This window comes from Berghia stephanieae, chromosome 10 (assembly GCF_034508935.2).
Source record: "Berghia stephanieae isolate SIO BIC M18660-M18661 chromosome 10, UCSD_Bste_1.3, whole genome shotgun sequence".
NCBI classification, from domain to species: domain Eukaryota; kingdom Metazoa; phylum Mollusca; class Gastropoda; order Nudibranchia; family Aeolidiidae; genus Berghia; species Berghia stephanieae.
Window position 1 is genome coordinate 41,305,233 of NC_088369.1, and position 11,628 is coordinate 41,316,860.

An 11,628-nucleotide genomic window follows, 5' to 3' on the forward strand; every position below is an offset into this window, starting at 1 on the left:
TTGTTCGGCTGTGTTTAGTTATGTTAGGGTTCTTTCTAGCGGTACATTTTCCATGTGATTGATAATAATCAAATTGAATTAACCCAGATTCGTTACAACTATAATGAAAACAAAACAATGATTTCACAATATTCAAATATCATGAATTAATTCCGACACAGAAACAAACACACTTCCATAAAACCAACAATGACTGGAGAAGTATGGGAATTAACATACAATGATCATAACTACACATACAAACACATTAAATAAATATACACAGGCATATGCATCACTCTTTAACACAAACAAACACACACACACACACACATGCACACACAACACATACTCACACGCACGCGCACATACATATACACACGCACGCACCCGCGCACAACACGCCCCATATCCCCGTCCAAAAAAAAAACAAACAAAAAACAAACAAACAAAAAACAAAAAAAAAAACAAAAAAACAAAAAAACAAAAACAAACAAACAAACAAACAAACAAACAAACCAACAAACAAACAAACAAACAAACCAAACAAAAAACCCTAAACAAACAAACAAACAAACAAACAAACCAAACAAAAAACCCTAAACAAAAACAAACGCACAGACACACACATGTTGGCACACACTCGTGCGAGAACTCCCCCCCCCCCCCCTATCTCTCTCTCTCTCTCTCTCTCTCTCTCTCTCTCTCTCTCTCTCTCTCACACACACACAGACACACATGTTTGGCACACACTCGTGCGAGAACTCCCCCCCCCCCCCTATCTCTCTCTCTCTCTCTCTTCTCTCTCTCTCTCTCTCTCTCTCTCTCTCTCTCTCACCACACAGACACACAGTTGGCACACACTCGTGCGAGAACTCCCCCCCCCCCCCTCTCCTCTCTCTCTCTCTCTCTCATCTCCTCTCTCTCTCTCTCTCTCTCTCTCTCACACACACAGACACACATGTTGGCACACACTCGTGCGAGAACTCCCCCCCCCCCTATCTCTCTCTCTCTCTCTCTCTCTCTCTCTCTCTCTCTCTCTCTCTCTCTCTCTCTCTCTCTCACACACACAGACACACATGTTGGCACACACTCGTGCGAGAACTCCCCCCCCCCCCCTATCTCTCTCTCTCTCTCTCTCTCTCTCTCTCTCTCTCTCTCTCTCTCTCACACACAGACACACATGTTGGCACACACTCGTGCGAGAACCCCCCCCCCCCCCTCTCTCTCTCTCTCTCTCTCTCTCTCTCTCTCTCTCTCTCTCTCTCTCTCTCTCACACACACACACACACATTCTCACTCTCGTACATAATATAAGCACAAATACACCACCACCGACAACAACAATAATGAGAAAACCACAACAAAAACAACAGCAACAACTTTCCATTATTTAGCACTGTTACGTCTATTAATATACCGCTGTCCATGATAAAGCAAGGCAATAAATCACATATTCTATTTTTGCACAGATTATTATTATTATTATTATTATTATTATTATTATTATTATTATTATTATTATTATTATTATTATTATTATTATTATTATTATTATTATTATTATTTAATCTTATCTGGTACCCAAAAATAATAACTAAAAAAATTGATCTATCTTACACAATAATACGCAGCATCTTTTGTTGTTGTTGTTGTTATTGATGATGACGATGATGATGATAATGATGATGATGATGATAATAATAATAATTGAGCTTTATATAGCACAATATCCACTTAACGTGCTCCAAGCGCTTTACAAAAGGGTCAATGGCCAACAGCAACACTTAACATGTAGGACGGGAGAAGACGCCTGTTAGGCGATATTATAATTTTTTGGGACAAAGACAACGCTGTTAACGGCCAGGTAATCATGTTACACCTGAGTACGGTGAGAAAATGTGAGTAAAGAGCCTTTTCCAAGGACTCAACTATGCGCCGAGCGCGAGGCTCGAACCCAGGACCTTCCGATTTGAAAGCGAGTGTCATACCACTAGACCACAAAGCCACACATGATGAACGCATATCAAAGACAGGCATGCAACACAACCAGCAATATCCAAATGCCAGGTAAAAAAATTATCTTCGTTATCAAGACATATTATCATTTAAATTTTAACTCACTCAACCCTAACACCGACTATATCCGTTGTTTACCCGGGTTACTTTTACCCCTTGCCTATTTATTACATTTTTATGAGACAAATTATAGGCGTAGTATCAAAGCTAATGTTTCTAGTTTGTACATAATGGTAGTTGGAAAAAAAAAACTTATCTATGTACATGGTCATTTTTAATACATTTTTTTTCCATTTTGAAAAGTAGCAAAAAATCTCTAGGGTTGAGCGAGTTAAACTTGTTTTTGGTTTTATCTTACCATGTATGCCATTGTGATCAAAGTGATCTAATCTGTAATAATCATTTTATCTTTCTCACTCTCCATATTTTATTCTTTCAATCGCTAAAATTACTGCTACAAGATGTAGGGTACCTCAATAAAATGATATGTAGGTGTAAAAAAATGATGATGATGATGATGATGATGATGATGATGATGATGATGATGATGATGATGATAATGATAGTAATAATAGTAACAATAATAATAATATTAATAATAATAATAATAATAATAATAATAATAATAATAATAATAATAATAATAATAATAATAACTATAGTAGTAATGATGATGATGACGATGATGATGATGATGATGATGACGATGCTACTGATAATGATAACGATAATGATTGTGGCGATGATGATGATGACGATGATACTGATAATGATAACGATAATGATTATGGCAATGACGATGATATTGATAATGATAACGATGATGATTATAGCGATGACGATGATGATGACGATGAATATGACGATACAATAGCATCTCGTCCTTTTACCGTTTAGCTACAATTTGACTTTTAATCCAATCCAATAACATAGAATCACATACACACGACGTTGATAACAACAAAGGAGCACGTTTACTTTACTCAGTAAAATAACATGAAATAGCAATATCAATATCCCTATATCAATATATTAACCTATGACCCACAGGTGTGTATGTGTTTGTATATTATGTGTGTGTGTGTGTGTGTGTGTATGTGTGTGTGTGTGTTTCCGATTGCCGATTAGCCCACAGTCAAACGATAAAATTATAATAAGTCATACATCGAGATATTATCATAGAGTATTGTATGTGTTTGAGTGTATATTACACACACACACACACACACACACACACACACACACACACACACACGCACACAGACAAACACCTACACACAATATACCTATGTATATTATATTATACACACACACTTTCACAAATAATTATACACACACTTTTATAAATAATTATATTATTTGTGCAAGTGTGTGTGTGTGTGTGTGTGTGTATAATATACATAGGTATATTGTGTGTAGGTATGTGTCTGTGTGTGTGTATGTATAATATATACATAGGTATATTGTGTGTAGGTGTTTGTTTGTGTGTGTGTGTGTATGTATAATATATACATAGGTATATTGTGTGTATGTACTTGTCTGTGTGCGTGTGTATGTGCGTGTGTGTATTTGTGAAAGTGTGTATATAATAATATACGTAGCTATATTGTGTGTGTCTGCTTGTCTCTCTCTCTGTGTGTGTGTGTGTGTGTGTATCTCTGTGTGTGTGTGTGTATGTGTGTGTGTGTGTGTGTGTGATGGTGATGGGAAATGGGAAATGAGCAGGATTACCAACAACCGAGTTGCCGGATGTTTTCATTATTCAAAAATATGTCGCAATGAGTCAGAGATAGACGACCAATGTCATGTCAGCTTGTATGGAAATTAAATTGAAGATTTTTACGCAAATCAAAATACAAAGAGTGAGAGGGGGTGGGGTGGGAGGAGGATATTATTATGCAAATAATAGGGGCTGTGTGATATTATAAAAAAAAAAAAGGAAAACACAAGTACATATTATTAATCACTGCATTTATTATAGATAGAATGCGCTTGGCCAAGGAGTTCACAACATTGCAATCCGGAAGTATAACGGACCAACACACAAACTCTGTGTAACCATGAACTTTTATAGTCTGGTTAATACAGCTCAGTGAGAACAACTCACAAACGCGGATGGCAAAAACAATAACAAAGGCCTGAGTGACGTCATCTGCATACTATCTATACAAACTTACGATTGTGAATGAACATAGATAGAACCAAGTTGACGTCACTCATGTCTTTGTTATTGTTCTTTTTTTTTTTTGCCGTCCATGCTTATGAGTAATTCTCACTGAACTGTATTAACTAGGACTATAGATAGTTCGAAGATGACGTCACTCAGGTCTTTGTTATTGTTTTTTGCCATCCGCGTTTATGAGCTATGCTCCCTGAACTGTATTAACCTGACTATAAACGTTCATGAATACACACAGTTTTGTGTATTTGTCCGATATACTTCCGGATGGCAATGTTACGAGCTTCTTAGCCAAGCGCATACTACATATAAACGTTCAAGGTTTACAAATAGTTTTGTGTGTTGGCCCGTTAATTTTTTTTTTTAAATATGTGTAACCACATATATGATAAGGCTAAAAAAAAACAAAAAAACCGCACATTACTACAATGTCAATGTAAAGGAAACATTATAAGCACAGATGCATTATTTACTTGCATACATCTTGTAATTGTATACATCTAAGTCATCTAACAAGTCAGGTATGACTGACATGAATAGACGACAGTCTGGTGAACCCAATATATTGAGCTTTTTTTTATATAGTGCAACATCCACTAAACGTGCTCAAAGCGCTTTACAAGGGGTCCCTGGCTAACAGCAATATTTAACATGTAGGACCTGATATGATGCTTGTTAGGCGATATATTACACTTTTTTTTTCGGATAGAGACAACGCTGTTAACGGCCATGTACTCATTTCACATCTTAGTCATCTAACCGTTAAGCATAACTGATAGGAATACACAATGACAGCCCGGTGAACCCAATATACATATTTGTGTGACCCTTCGCCTTAAAACGGTATAATGTCATGTTGGTCAAGATGTTGAAAATTGAATTTATAGCCAGAAATCTCAGACTTGTGTTGAGTTTGTATGTTTTATTGAGGAGAATGGATACCATATTTTAGGGTGCTAATGCCAACAATTTATATTTTTGATCAGTTTCACATTAAATTCGGCTTTTAAACATTTGGTTCGTTCCGACATAATACCGTTTTGAGACGATGGGTCACATATACATATTTGTGAACACCGTCTCTAAACGGTATTATGTCGGAATGACTTGGGTGCAAAATATTGAATTCATTGACATAAACATGAAACTTGGGCTTTGTTCCGATCTGTTATGTTAGAGATTGAAGACAATTTCTCACAATGTTATGTTAGAGATTGAAGACAATTTCTCACAATGTCATGTTAGGGATTGAAGACAATTTCTCACAATGTCATGTTAGAGATTGAAGACAATTTCTCACAATGTCATGTTAGAGATTGAAGACAATTTCTCACAATGTCATGTTAGAGATTGAAGACAATTTCTCACAATGTCATGTTAGAGATTGAAGACAATTTCTCACAATGTCATGTTAGAGGTTGAAGACAATTTCTCACAATGTCATGTTAGAGATTGAAGACAATTTCTCACAATGTCATGTTAGAGATTGAAGACAATTTCTCACAATGTCATGTTAGAGATTGAAGACAATTTCTCACAATGTTATGTTAGAGATTGAAGACAATTTCTCACAATGTCATGTTAGAGATTGAAGACAATTTCTCACAATGTTATGTTAGAGAATGAAGACAATTTCTCACAATGTCATGTTAGAGAATGAAGACAATTTCTCACAATGTTATGTTAGAGAATGAAGACAATTTCTCACAATGTTATGTTAGAGATTGAAGACAATTTCTCACAATGTTATGTTAGAGATTGAAGACAATTTCTCACAATGTTACGTTAGAGAATGAAGACAATTTCTCACAATGTTATGTAAGAGAATGAAGACAGTTTCTCACAATGTTATGTTAGAGAATGAAGACAATTTCTCACAATGTCATGTTAGAGAATGAAGACAATTTCTCACAATGTTATGTTAGAGAATGAAGACAATTTCTCACAATGTTATGTTAGAGATTGAAGACAATTTCTCACAATGTTATGTTAGAGAATGAAGACAATTTCTCACAATGTCATGTTAGAGAATGAAGACAATTTCTCACAATGTTATGTTAGAGAATGAAGACAATTTCTCACGATGTTGTGTAAGAGAATGAAGACAATTTCTCACAATGTTATGTTAGAGAATGAAGACAATTTCTCACAATGTTATGTTAGAGAATGAAGACAATTTCTCACAATGTTATGTTAGAGAATGAAGACAATTTCTCACAATGTTATGTTAGAGAATGAAGACAATTTCTCACAATGTTATGTTAGAGAATGAAGACAATTTCTCACAATGTTATGTTAGAGAATGAAGACAATTTCTCACAATGTTTTGTTAGAGAATGAAGATAATTTCTCACAATGTTATGTTAGAGAATGAAGACAATTTCTCACAATGTTATGTTAGAGAATGAAGACAATTTCTCACAATGTTATGTTAGAGAATGAAGACAATTTCTCACAATGTTATGTTAGAGAATGAAGACAATTTCTCACAATGTTATGTTAGAGAATGAAGACAATTTCTCACAATGTCATGTTAGAGAATGAAGACAATTTCTCACAATGTCATGTTAGAGAATGAAGACAATTTCTCACAATGTTATGTTAGAGATGAAGACAATTTCTCACAATGTTATGTTAGAGAATGAAGACAATTTCTCACAATGTTATGTTAGAGAATGAAGACAATTTCTCACAATGTTATGTTAGAGAATGAAGACAATTTCTCACAATGTCATGTTAGAGAATGAAGACAATTTCTCACAATGTTATGTTAGAGAATGAAGACAATTTCTCACAATGTTATGGTAGAGAATGAAGACAATTTCTCACAATGTTATGTAAGAGAATGAAGACAATTTCTCCCAATGTTATGTTAGAGAATGAAGACAATTTCTCACAATGTTATGTAAGAGAATGAAGACAATTTCTCACAATGTTATGTTAGAGAATGAAGACAATTTCTCACAATGTTATGTTAGAGAATGAAGACAATTTCTCACAATGTCATGTTAGAGAATGAAGACAATTTCTCACAATGTTATGTTAGAGAATGAAGACAATTTCTCACAATGTTATGTTAGAGAATGAAGACAATTTCTCACAATGTTATGTTAGAGAATGAAGACAATTTCTCACAATGTCATGTTAGAGAATGAAGAAAATTTCTCACAATGTTATGTTAGAGAATGAAGACAATTTCTCACAATGTCATGTTAGAGAATGAAGACAATTTCTCACAATGTTATGTTAGAGAATGAAGACAATTTCTCACAATGTTATGTTAGAGAATGAAGACAATTTCTCACAATGTTATGTTAGAGAATGAAGACAATTTCTCACAATGTCATGTTAGAGAATGAAGACAATTTCTCACAATACCAAAGTTCAAAAATTGGTATTTACTTTCAATTTAATTATAAAGTCACTTTTCGGGGTCCAATTCATCCCGACTTGATACCGTTTCAAGACAAAGGATCACCACAGTTTCAAAGCATAATTATAATGAAAGGCAAAAGATACCCAGACAACCAGGTCGTCGCCTGTGTAACATGTATTTAAATATATTGGAGTTGTTCGGCTGCGTTTAATTATGTTAGGGTTCTTTATTGCCGTTAGCATCTTGTGTTGTGCATGTTTTGCATGTGAGTGTGAATGTTGACTGCGTGAACGAATTAGCACCTTTTTGTTACTTAGAAACATCGTAAGACGACTGTTTGTGTATTTAGTTAGTTAAAAAATAACTCCGTCCTGGATGGTGGTAATATGTAATTGTTGTCAATTTTCCATATCATTAATTATAATTAAATTGAATTAACATAGTACAAACTTTATAGTCACCTGGAACAACTACAAAAGACGTCTAACTTCTACGTCATGGCACAAGACCGAAGGGCTAGAGCTCAGGTGGTCGCTGGTTCGGATAAGTAAGTAAGTAAGAATTAACATAGTCTAACCCTGAGTGGTTACAGCCTGAATACTCAAAAGAAGGAGGTTTTAATTATACAGGCGACCCAGTATCCATTGGAGCTAGCTGGCTTCACACATGGTTTGTCCTAGATTTATGCGGCTATGTGGTCTAGTGGTATGACACTCGCTTTCAGATCAGAAAGGTCCTGGGTTTGAGCCTCGCTTGGCGCATAGTGTTGAGTCCTTGGAAAAGGCTCTTTATTCACATTCTCTCACAGTACTGAGATGTAAAATGAGTACCTGGCTGTTAACAGCATTGTCTCTGTCCGAAAAATTTGCGTCATGTCTCGTTCTACATGTTACGTGTTGCTGTTGGTCAGGGACCCCTTGTAAAGCATTTTGAGCACGCTTAGTGGATATTGCGTTATATAAAAGCTCAAGCTCAAGACTAAAAAATATAGACACTAATTATCGATGATATGTGCTTGGTTAAAATGCTTGTAACATCTGCCGGCCGGATATGCCATACCATCAAACAAAACTATACGAAACTTGAAAAAAAAGTTGAAACCGTCAAAATCTCAATTCTAAGTCACTAAAAAATGTTTCAATCATCCCTTCTCTTCTTTCCTTCTCAAACTAACACTCATTCAACTTAAATCCATTCAACAACACACCATTTTCAACAGAAAATAATACAGTGTTGTGTTCACTTAGGGGACAGAGACTAATTTTCAGAGACGGGAGAGCGTTTTCCACTACTGCGAATAGTGATTCCACTGTGAAATCACTTTTCGCAGTACGACTGCGAATAAGCACTTTGTTTAAAAATAGAAAAAAGCAATAGATAAATTGTTTCTGCGACAAGATATAAAAAGATAAAATTAATACTTAAAAAAAAAATATTATGGTGAGGTTGAATCGTTGTTGGATTTATTACAGCCTTTCGGTGAAGATGATTTTATCAATTCAGCAACGCCATTGACAACAACGACAAACATATTACTTATACAGTAGAACATGAAAGTAACGTACTCGGAAATAGCGAGAACTCGGAAATAGCGAGTAAAATCTAAATCCCCGTTTTTTTCCCTTATTTGAGTCAATAAAATTAGCATGAAAGTAGCGAGTATGAAAAAGAGGTCAACTCGGAAATAACGAGCATTTCCTGCCCCAGCCTAGGAGTGTGAACGAAGTAAAGCAAAACAAGAGACAATGGCAATTTAAATATTTTTAGCCTAGCCTCTTTTCTTTTCTTATTTTTCGTTACGAGTAATATTACATAGTAGCCTAGTCTGTAGTAGTACATAATAGGCGAAACAAATTTGGGTGGGGGTTGGGTTTGTGTGCGTGTGTGTGTATTGGGGGTGGGGGTCAATTATTCACCTAATGTGGTGCCACGCGACGCGCGAGGTAAGCACATGTCAACATGCCTCACTTCGCAGCTTCGGTCAGCGAGTAGCATCGTTAACGAACGACACGATCAGCGAGAGAGGGGAGTGTGGAACTATTATTTCAATGGGTCAGTGATTGAGTGATGCGCTTGCTTACCTCATCAAACATGCCGAGTGCATACAAACACTCGCACGCACACGCACACACCCACACACACACACACACACACACACTTCTATGTTCTTGTTTTTTTTCTAGTCATGATTTTACTTGAAAATAAAAACAAAAAACAAAAAACCAAGCATTCTGCCACTTCTGTGAAGAAATTGAAATAGGGGCGACGGCTTTTACTCGAATTACACACCGAGGGGAATAACCAGCAATATTATAACCTTTCCTGGCAACTCGGGAATAGCGAGAACTCGGAAATAGCGAGTAATCAGGCGTGGACCCGTCGAACTCGCTATTTCCGAGTTCTACTGTATACAGATGGCATATCCTCATGTAATTTGCTGTCCGAACAATATTATTTCCATGGTTTTCCGGCTGCCTCTATTCTCATCCTGGGTGAGAATAGAAAAATGTTTGACCTCTCACCCAGGCTGGATGAGAAAAGAGGTAATAGCACCTTCTCGCTATTCTCACCCCTGTATTAACCAACAGGTAGGGTTAGCCTAGTCGCCCCTTTTCAATATGCTCACTCCGTATTCCCATACATGTCTGAGAAAAAATCACAGCATAAATAAATAAATAAATTGAGCTCTTATATAGCGCAATATCCACTAAATGTGCTCAAAGCGCTTTACAAGGGGTCCCTGGTCAACAGCAAAATTTAACATGTAGGACAAGACATGACGCCTGTTAGGCGATATTACAATTTTTCTGACAAAGACAACGCTGTTAACGGCCAGATACTCATTTTACACCTGAGTGTGGTGAGAGAATGTGAGTAAAGAGCCTTTTCCAAGGACTCAACTATGCACCGAGCGAGGCTCGAACCCAGGACCTTCCTATCCGAAAGCGAGTGTTTCATACCACTAGACCACATAGCCGCATGAAGTAGTGTCATACTTGGACACCTTTGTAATTGAAACTGTCAAAATCCAACCCCTCCCATATTCCTGCCTTCTTTTTTCCACACCCCCCCTTCTCTCCACCCCTTCTTTAATTTGACTATTTGTCAAGAATGGACAAGGTGACAACTCGGTCTCAAGGTAAACAAAGCAAGATGGCAACAGGGACCATGGCAGAGTCCTTGTGCCGGTATTGATCAAATTTTAATTTAAAATTCTCTCCATCTCTATTGATTTAACTAACTTTGCTCATCTTCTCACAAAAGATGAATTGATTACGCATTGCTAGATCTATTATTCCTTACACTTACATTCTTACTCTCACCACAGAAGAGCCACAAGTCACAAGCAACAGAAAATTTGCAGAGCGGTGTCATGTGTTTCATAGCTAAGCGTTAGATTTGAAAATTCAAAGTTAATACAATACACAGTTATAACAAATAGTAATTGAAGTTGAAGAAGACGTCTAGCTAGATTTAGATTAGTAAAGTTACTAAAAATAAAGTAGCAAATTAGTAAAGAACAGTCTCGTCCTCCATCAGTCATCGGTGTACTTTGACTTCACTTCTATTCTACTCCTACTGACCTGCTCCACGGTGCTATAGGACTTCTTAGTAAATGCTTCCCAGATTTCTGCAAAAAATTCAAGCTATGAGTACTGAGCAATGTCGAAATATGCAGAATAAAAATATGAATTCCAGTATAAACTTGATAGAATTTAGACAAGGAGACGCCCACAGGCCTTGTTACTGTTGATTGTTGTGCATTCCGTGACATGAAAATAGAGCGTTCATTTGAAGTAGTCTTAGCAGTAAATGTTTGACTTTTGGTTACGTGCAAACGTGGACTTCAACTTTCGCAACTGCAAAGGGTGTTATAATATTATTATATTAATTCGTGGGGGAAAATCAACATATTATTATAGATAGAACGAAGATGACGTCACACAGGCCTTTGTTTTGTTTTTTTGCTATCCGCGTTTGTGAGTTGTTCTCACTAAACGGTATTAACCAGACTATAAAAGTTCATGGTTACACATAGTTTTGTGTGTTGGTCCGTTATACTTCCGGATGGCAA

At 36.3% G+C, this 11,628-nt stretch overlaps 1 protein-coding gene across 2 annotated transcripts in view; it reads right to left on the reverse strand.

Moving 5' to 3' along the window:
* The window catches only part of LOC144981146 (growth hormone-regulated TBC protein 1-like), a 64,171-nt gene extending 52,859 nt beyond the window's left edge, over nt 1-11,312 (reverse strand). The window contains exon 1 of one of the 2 annotated variants that reach the window (XM_078929293.1): nt 11,138-11,312. The gene's annotated coding sequence lies outside the window, so the exon portion shown is untranslated. Of the gene's footprint in view, nt 1-2,888; nt 2,991-11,137 lie in introns of those variants that run through there. The other variant, XM_078929294.1, reaches the window with a different exon arrangement.
* Between the last annotated feature and the right edge of the window lie 316 nt (nt 11,313-11,628).